Source organism: Rhinolophus hipposideros (assembly GCF_964194185.1).
Source record: "Rhinolophus hipposideros genome assembly, chromosome: 24".
In the NCBI taxonomy this organism is placed as follows: domain Eukaryota; kingdom Metazoa; phylum Chordata; class Mammalia; order Chiroptera; family Rhinolophidae; genus Rhinolophus; species Rhinolophus hipposideros.
The window spans coordinates 5,116,731-5,126,364 of record NC_138070.1 but is presented as its reverse complement, the minus strand read 5'-3'; positions in this window follow the sequence as shown (position 1 = coordinate 5,126,364).

Genomic DNA, 9,634 nt, shown 5'->3' with positions numbered 1-9,634 from the left:
AGTATGCACCAGCGTGGGTCCCCACCAGGGAGCGGATCTTTGATGGTTGGGCCAGAAAGGAGGCACTAAGGAGTTGGAAAGCTCTGCACTCCTCCAGGAAGGGGTGATCCAATCTCGCCTCCAACCCCGCCTGCCTGGGGCAACTTCCTCTCACCAAAATGGAGATGCCCCCTTGGACCAACTGCCTACTTGTTTGGTTCTGAGGCCTGGTTGCTCTTAGTTCCTAAATGGACTCCTCAGACCTTAACCCTTTTCCTGAGCTTTCTTTACTGCACTGGAGTTCCAACTCCCTTTGAGTTGTGTGTGGTGGGGTGGGGAGGGTTGTGGGTTTTGTTGGTGGTTTTTTGGGATTTGTTTTGTTTTGTTTGTTTTTGCTAATTGGTGCATATTCAGGTACCACCTTTGACATGCGGATCTTTCTCCTGACTACCATAGGAAGTGTCTGCCAGGTTCAATTTTCTAAGAGTTTCTGAGGGTGAGGCTCTTAATTTTTGTTTTTAAGGGAGCCAGTCTAGTTCCTGCACTTCAAGGAAGAAATCAAAATGTTCCTGAATTTCAAATACCTCATGCAAAAATGTGTCCTGAAATAAGGGAAAACAAACAAACAAACTTTGGAAATCTTAATGTTGAAGTTAATGATGCCGAAAGGTTTCTGTCTTAAAAAAAAAACAAAAAAAACCCCCTATCAGTTTTGCCCTCACTCAGGCAGGCAGGCGGTTCCGCGGAGAACTGCGCTCTGCGTTACCTCTCAGCAAATCTCAAGGCGGCTTTACCTCCAGCTCCTATAGAGTTAACGTTTTTCCTTTGCAGCAAAACTCCATTTTGACAAAAGATGAATTTGGATGTTTATTTCCTGCTCTTTTGAGGAAACGAGAGGTGGCAACCAAGATAATTGAAGGAGAATCTCTCTCTCTCTCTCTCTCTCTCTCTCTCTCTGTCACACATGCACACACATCCACGGAAACAGCAGTCGGCCAGGGTCCCCTGCACCCCTTCTGTTTGCAGTGGCCTCTGGACAGGCAAGGGGAGTCGACACGGTTGATGAAGACGCCATCCACCGCACCGAGGCTGTCATTAGTTTTTCTCTGAAGTGCCTGAAGGTAGGAATGGGCCGGTGGTCGGGACCGACTGGGCCCCCCATCCTCCCCCCCGCCCCGCCACGGCCACGCCAGGCAGAGCTGGCCAGGAAGGCCTTCCACGCCGAACAATGAGACTGCAAAAATCCAGACGTGCTTCCTTCCCCACAGCCCGCTCCTTGGCGCTGCTGTCCCCACCCACCCTGCGCCCCTCACGCTCTCCCCCCACAGAATCTAAGACCTTCCAGCCGACCAAGCCAGGGCGGGGGTCCTAAGCGAATGCCTTCCGCGGACACTAGGCCCCATGGCCTAAAGGGCTCCCAGGGCAAACTAATTCCCCGAAAAAACTTGAAGTTGGGGAAGCTGCGGCTACACATTCCACAAAGTGCTGGCACTTAACACCCATAACCCGGAAGGCAGTTGACCGACTCATAGGGTGGTGACCTCCCATTACAAACGATGTCACGGTTTGGAATGCTCATTACCGCCAAGGACCTGGGTAGAGGTATAAAGACCTTTTTTCACATTATCTAATTTTTTTTTTCCTCTTACGATTTTTTTTGGTGTGTTGTACAGCAGTATAATTTTTCACTTATTTATTCTATCAGTAGATATGGTTTGTACAATGTACAATGGTTCCATTTCAGAAAATAAAAATAAAAAATTTCAAATCATAGCACCGTGTGATTTTGTAGCGTTATAATAAAGAATAAAATCCAATCGATGGTGAGAATGCCCCTCACCGGCTCCTCTGACCTGCATGGCTGTGTGGCCCTGATTTGGTATAGGTCACCGTATGGCCCTTGTGTGCAGGGATTGGCACCTCCCACCGTCATGCTAGCTGCCATCATTCAGCCCCAGTGGGTGCCGTGGGTGGGCGTTGGCCACCATGGGTAGATGAGGCAACAGCAGGAGTGTCTCTTGCCTGAGTCATGTAGCCAATCAGAGCCCCAGTATGAAAGCCACACCTGGCCCCCCAACCCAGGTCCTGACCAAGGACACCAGTTTGCCATGTCCCTGACTTTGGGAGGCTGTGTGGTCCATGGCAGGGACTCTGAGAGGTCAGCCCACGTCACAGGTGGATTGCAGCTTTGTTCTGACCTGTCTTAACTCGCCATCTGGTGACTTGTGATCAAGCCAGGACCAGAACCTTCCCAGGGCCCTTTCCCCGCCCAGCCGCTCACGCGCTTCTCTCTCTCTCAGCTCAGACACAGTGGACTTTTTCCTCTGTCCAGTCTCATTTCCTCTTCTTCCACCTGAAACTCGTCCCTGGGGCAGCAGGGAGCGGGGAAAGGGTGGGAATATTGTTTTTGTGAGGCCTGTGCCAAGTCTCACCCTGTTGACCGACCTGGAGGCAAATGTTCTCTCCTTGTTTTTCTGCCTCTCCTCCCCACCCCGTTCCTTTTTAAGTGTTCCAGTGTTTTTACCAGGACCGGCTGCTCAGTGAAATAAACTCCTGATATGGAAAGTTCAGCTTGACAGAACCCAGATCACAGGGGCCTTGTTTGCTTAATAAAAAAAGAAGCTTTAGCTGGCACTCATTTGCTGCCCCCTTTTCTGTCTTCCCAGTGTGTCTGTTCTCTGGGTCTCAGTCCTGGGTGAATGAAGTTCCCTTCCTTCCAGACTCGTCTCTATGGTCCTCCTCTCCTTTCTCTGCCATTCATTGTCTCCACTCCTCCTGGGTCTGTGTCTCTCAGTCATTCTGTTTCACATTCTCTGTCTCTCTTGGCTTCTCTGTTTCTCTCAGCTCCCTATCTATCTCTGTGGAGCTCACTTCCTCTCATCTCCATCGAGAAGCAGTTGTGCACATGGCTTTACAGCCATTTGTGGAGGACCATCTGTGTGCTGGGCCCTGGGCAGCAATACTCAAATTTGACCCTTTCCCTCTGGGCAGAGAAGTGAGCCAGTGCAGTAGGGTGGCTGACACAGTTTGGAATTAGGGGAGAGGTGCATTTTGATAGTGGGGGCAGGGAGGCTTCTAGGATAGTGGAGGAAGCCCAGAGATGGAGCCAAGAAGCTTGTTTTTCTTTGTGGACGAGAAAGAGTGGCTGTAGGTTTGAGTGAGGGCTCTGCTGAACTGGGGATGGAGCTGCCAGTGAGTGGCATGGATTGGAAAAGGCCAGACTAGAGGTGGGGCAGGACAGCTAGGGACCTGGGACAGTAGGCCAAGCAGGAGGCTGGAAGGTGACTGAAGGGCCTGTTTGTCCCCAGGTGTTGTGAGGCAATGGGCACTGCAGATAGGTACACCAGCTGGGCTGGGGAAGCAGACACAGAAAGCTCTGGCCCAGGTCTAAGTCTGAACCAAGTCAACAAGTGTCATGGAAATCGGTGGTCTGTCTGAGGCGAGACTGCAACCCCTAAAGGCCAAGTCTACCCACCACACCTCTAGGTGAGGAATGCTGTTTTCCTCCAGAGGCTGATAGGCTGCCTTTGCCAGTTGCATTCCCTTCTTCTTCCAGTAGGGGTCGCCCTTGCCTATTCTCAGTCCCAAGGGTGGCCATGTAGCTCAGGTCCCTCCCTCTGGCGACAGCAATTAGTTCAGGGGTGATCACATGACCTAGTGGCCCAATGAGAGTCCGCCCTGGGATTTTTGCAGGAACTGCTGGGAAAGCGTTCTACTAGAGTGTTTGCTGGAATTGTGAAATGAAGCTGCTGGAGCCACCTTGCTTCAAGGTGGAGAGAAGCCTGCCTGAGAATGAAGCCAACACAGGAAAGAGTTGAAAGATGGTGAGTGTGAGCTTCCGGAGAGCAGCATTTGAGCGCGTAGGCCCAGTAGGCCCTGAAGCCAGCCCTCCTGAACTTTTCAACTTTTGGGCCAATAAATGCCCTTGATAGTTTAGGTCAATTTTTACTGGGCCTTTCCCTTGTGAGCTGCCAGCTCTCTATCCAAGGGCTTGGAGTGTCTCCTGGACAAATCCAGGAGAGGTGGTTGCAGAGATGGTAGCTCTGACTCCTAACTGAGAGTGTCTCTCTCCCCCTGCAAGCTGTTTCCCTTTCAATGCTCCCATGTGACAAGGACTTGGAAGTTTCACAGCTGATGACAAAGAAGCAAACAGGAGATCATGGACCCATTTTGGACTTCTGGAGCAGCCTCTTCTATGATCCTCAGAGCTCCAGCACTTTAGAGCTGCAGGATCTCAGGTAACTGTTTTAACCTCTGTGGGCCCCACTTTCCTCATCTGGAAAATGGGGAGAATAATAGTGCCTACTTGGGTTCTTGTGAGGATTCAATGAATGAACACATGTAAAGTGCTTGGGATGAGCCCTGGCACATAGTCTCTCAATCAATGGTAGCTGCTATTGTTATTACTATTATAATTATCATCCTCAAGCATGTCTAGACTCCAAAAGTCCAGCTCTTAGAAAATGAGACACAGGGAAAGGCAAGAATCGCTCACCCGCAGCTTGCCTGGGCTCGTCCTCTGAGTTTCACCTTGCTCTCTGAAGACTCACCTCTTCCCCGGATGATTGACATGAGTTATCCAGCCAGCGGGTCCCAGGTGATCCAAGCCCGAGCCACGCATGAGGGATGAGTAGGAGCCCACCAGGAAACAGGCAGAAGTGGAAGCATTCTGGCTGAGGGAAGGGTGTGAGCAAAGGGCTGGAGGTTTGAGGACACGTCCTCATCGCAGGCAGTGGCCACTCAGGAAAGCAGGCCAGAGCAGGGAGCTCGGGCCCTGGGTCTCAAAGGGACAGCCCACTAGGGACACATTTTTTCAGTCTCTCTCCTTCCCGTTGTTGTCTTGCCACAGGCTCTTAGAAAGACCTCTCGGAGGCAAGGGTCAAGATGTGGTGGCAGGTCTGTGGGTCCTGTCTCCCTCTGGGATCCCCTGGACACTGGTACCCATTGCTGTCCTTGGTGACTTGGGGTCAATGTGTTTCTCCCTTCAGACTTTGGCAGGAATAACATCTGCCCTTATCTCCTTCAGGGATCCCTCAGTTATGAGCTCCCTTGACCTCTTTGCAACCCTGAATGGTGGTTTAGAGCAGGGACCTGCCTCCCCATTATACAGATAGGAAAACTGAGGTAGGGAAGTGACCAAACAGGGTCCTGCAGGCAGGCACTCAGTGAAGGAGGCTTTGGAACACAGTCTGTCTTCCACTAGACCAGGGTTCAGCAAATCCGGCCTGCCACTCGTCTCTATAAATAAAATATTATAGGAATACAGCCACGTTTACTCGTTTACATATTGTTCTGGGCTGCTTTCGAGATACAACAGCAGAGTTGAGTAGTTGCAACAGACACCGTATGGCTTGCGAAGTTGAAAATATTTATCATTTGGCTCTCTACAGAAAAAGCTGGCCAACCCTTGCACTTGATCACACTTTCCTGTTGAAACACTGTGTAGTTGAAAAATAATAATAATTACCTACTATGTGCAAGGCACAAAGAAAGACTTTTCTGAATTTGTTCTCCACATATAAAGGTGTACTGTGCTCCCTCAAAAATAAGACCTAGCTGGACAATCAGTTCTAATGTGTCTTTTGGAGCAAAAATTAATATAAGACTATAAATCCCGGTCTTATGTTATAGTAAAATAAGACCAGGTCTTATATAAATTTTTGCTCCAAAAGATGCATTAGAGCTGATGGTCCAGCTAGGTCTTATTTTCAGGGAAACACGGTAGCTCAGTGAGTTCCCCCACACTGAATACACCTGCCTAACCAGCACTGAGATCAAGAAACAGCAAATCATTAGCCCCCAGACGTCTCCCTCCTGTGCTTTCCAGCCACTGCCCTCGACTTCTTTTTGCACAGGTGAGTTTTGCCTGTTCTTGGACTTTATATTCATGGACTTGTACAGTATGTGCTCTTTTGTGTCTGGCTCCTTTCACTCAATGTGACGTTGGTGACATTCTTCTATATTGTTTCATGCCATTGGAGGCCATTCATTGTCATTGCTGGAGAATCTTCCATGGGGTGAGGACAAGACAACACTCGTACTTACCCATCCTCTGGCTGCTGGACGTCGGATCTGCTTCCAGTTTCCATGGAGGATTATGAGGATGCAAGATGTTAGAACTGCATCACCTCATTTCACCTTCGCTCAACCCTGAGAAGGGGACCAATTTGTAGCCCCATTTTAAAAGGTGAAGATTGAAGTTCAGAGACATTGGTGACCACAAGGTGACATGGTAGGTAGACAGGGGAGGCCCTCGGTGCACGTGCGCTTGCTGACCTGGCTCTCTGGCGTCCTTGTTAGATTCTGACTTGAAATCCCACTGTAATCACAGGCTGTATGATCCCATGTATATAACATTTATGGAAAAAGCAAAAATATGGAGACAGAAGGTAGAGTCTGGGTTGTCTGGGGCTGGGAGCAAGGATTGAATGCATAGATGCGGGAGGAAATGCTTGTGAATTGTACACTTAAAGCGGGTGAATTTCATGGGATGTACGTTATACCTCTATAAAGCTCAAAAAAAAAAAAATCCCAAACCCATATGCCTGTATTTCTTCACTACCACTCCCCATGTGCCTCAATTTCCCTCTAAGTCTGTTCAGCCATGAAAGTCTTCCGGCTCCCACCACGGTTAGATGTTCCCCAGCAGCATGACCGCTCCCTGAAGAGGTGTCCGTCAGAGGGTCTCCCTGGCCAGAGGTGACATCTGAAGCAATCAGCATCCTGTTGGCTTCCCTGTGTTCGACCTGCCGTGTGGCCGGGGCGGCACAGCCACGCGCTGCGGATGTTTCAGCCGCAAACTGTTTCTCCAAGGAGGTCCCCAGAGATGGCCGCTGCCTTTCAGTTTCTGCACTTGTTTATTTTCAAAGGGACGTTGCCAAACCGCTAGGCCACCCCTGCCCTTTCACGGTTTGTTTTATGTAAGAGATTTCAGGAAGAGAGAGAGGAGGAGGTAAAGCGACCTGAAATCAATTGTTCTGCCAGCAAAGAACTGCAACAGGCCCCAACTGTTAGGTTTGAGGAAGGTGAGGGGCCAGGATGTCCCCTTGTGGGCCTTCAGCCCCCAGAACAGCAGGGGGTCATGACAGTGATAACGATTATTGCAAATGGTCAACAATTCATACTGGAACCATTGGACATCCCTGTGCAAAATGAATGAACCTCAGCCCATATCTTGCACCTAATAGCAAAATTCACTCAACATGGATGGGCCAAACGTAACTAAAAATTCTAGAGGATAACAGGAGAAAGTCTTTGTGACCATGGGTTAGGCAAAGCACTTTTAGACATCAATGCGTTAACTATAAAAGAAAAAAACTGACAAATTGGACTGTATCAAAATTCCAAGCTTCTGCTCTGTTAAAGGCGCTGTTAAGAGAATGAAGAGACAAGCCACGAATAGGCAGATGAGTCCTGCAAAACATGTATCTGATAAAGGACTGGGGTCTAGAATATATAAAGAACTCTCAAAACTCAATAGTAAGAAAGCCAACACCCCCGCCCTCTAAGAAAAACTAGCAAAATATTTGCATACACACTTCATCAAAGAAAATATACAGAAAGCAAATAAGTATATGAAAAGTTCAGCATCACTAGTTGTTAGGGAAACACAAACTAAAATCACAAGGAGATGCCACTACACTCGCACTAGAATAGAACGTATAAAGTGCTGGTGAGGACGCAGAGCGACGAGAAAACTACGTGCTGGTGGGAAGGGAAAACGGGACAGCCATTGCGAAAAGAGTTTGGCAGGTCCTTATGAAGTTAAACATAAACTTACCATACAATCCGGCAAATCCCACTCGTATGTATTTATCTAGGAGAAATCAAAATGTACAGAAGCCTGTATGTAAATGTTTATAGTGGCCTCATTTGTAATCACCAAAAACTGGAAACAACTGAAATGGCCTTGAACTGGTGAATAGAGCGACAAACTGTGGTACCTTCATAAGATAAAATCCTACTCAGAAATAAGAAGAAATGAACTCCAGATACACGCAATAATAGGGAAGAATCTCAGATGCATTATGCTAAGTGAAAAGAAGCCAGACTCAAGGCTGCTACTTCCTGAATGATTCCATTTACATGACATTCTGGAAAGGGCAAAACAATAGGGAGAAGAAGCAGATTAAAAAAAAAAAAAGATCAGTGGCTGCGGGGGGACGGGAGGGAGAGAGGGGTTGACAGCCAAAGGGTGAGGGAATTGTGTGTGTGTGTTGGAACTATTCCGTATCACAATTGAGGTGGGGTTACATGACAGTATATGTTTATCAAAACTTGTGGAACTGTACACTAAAAAGAGAGAACGTTCCTGTGTGTAATTCATACCCCAATAAAACAAAACAAAAATAATAATAGCCAACACAGCACCGCATACTACGTGCCAGGCACTGTTTGCGGTATTTCCAATGTATTAACTCCCTCAGTCCTCACAACAACCCTAAGAAGTAGGTGTTAATTATCCCCAAATTGTGAAAGTTTTGTCCCCAGAATCCTCTCACCTTCTTTGGTTTCCAACCGCCTGGGTCTGATCTCCGGTGCCCCCTTCCTTCTGTAACCCTCACCTCTCCTATGGCTCACCACTCAGGGGCACGGCTAATAATGTGACTACACAGGGATTTCAAACTCGGATGCCTACAGGAACTTGTCCCCATGTGTTCCGTGCTTACATTACCTACAGGCAGGTAATGTAAATAAGCAAAACACATGGGGACAATAGGGCGCGGTGGGGACTGTGGAAAGCTGAAGAGCACATGCTGTGTCTACAAAGGATAGCTGCTCCTTAGCGCCACCTGCTGCCACGTGGAACCAGTAAGGGCCCAGTCTTCTGATAGTTCAAGAAAATTCTAACATTCTCGTGTTTACATGAAATGTCATGATTTTAAAAATATTAGCAACTAAGTCAATTTAAAAACCAGCTGTTTAGATATTGGTTTTTGGTTTTACTATTGTAAAGGCGTGGTCACCCCTTTCTTTTCCTCTAAAATCACCGCCAAAGTACAGGAAAATGAGAAGTAGAAGCAGAGAATTGGTATTTAGTGAAATTAAGCAACATCTGTAGCCCCAAACCACAGCCTATGAAAAAGGAAAGGAGGATGGAGGGGGAACAGACCCAAGTGGTACAGAAGTATATCCCACCGAGCAGATCAGTCATCCCCGGAATCCTAGAAAATCTCAGGAATAGGAGGCATCGGGGACTGCAAAAAGCAAAGGATTAAAAAGCAGGGATTGAAAAAAAAATCCCAATAAACTTAAATTTTTTTTATTTAAAAAAAGCAGGGATCGGTTGAAAGGTCTGCATATGAAACAGACCTCCAGGTAAATAGCCCCCGTGCTGCACAATCTTGACTGACTGCCCCACTCTCCCTTCCGCTGGAGACAGGAGATTTAGCGTCTGGAAAAATTAAATCAGGGAGGCTTGTGAAATCAGACAGTAGGCATAGAGGAGTGCAGCGAGTGGGGTGCCAGAGGCTGTGAGAACGGGTGGCAATTTAGTGGCAATAGACAGAACGAACAGCACGACTATAGACCCTTCCTTGGCCTTGCTCCAGAGATTCAGTATTCAAGCTTAACCCTCCCAGCAGGCAACTGGAGGTCATCTGTGCCATCTGAACCACCCAGAGAAAAGACCTCCAGGTTCAGACAGTTAGGAGTC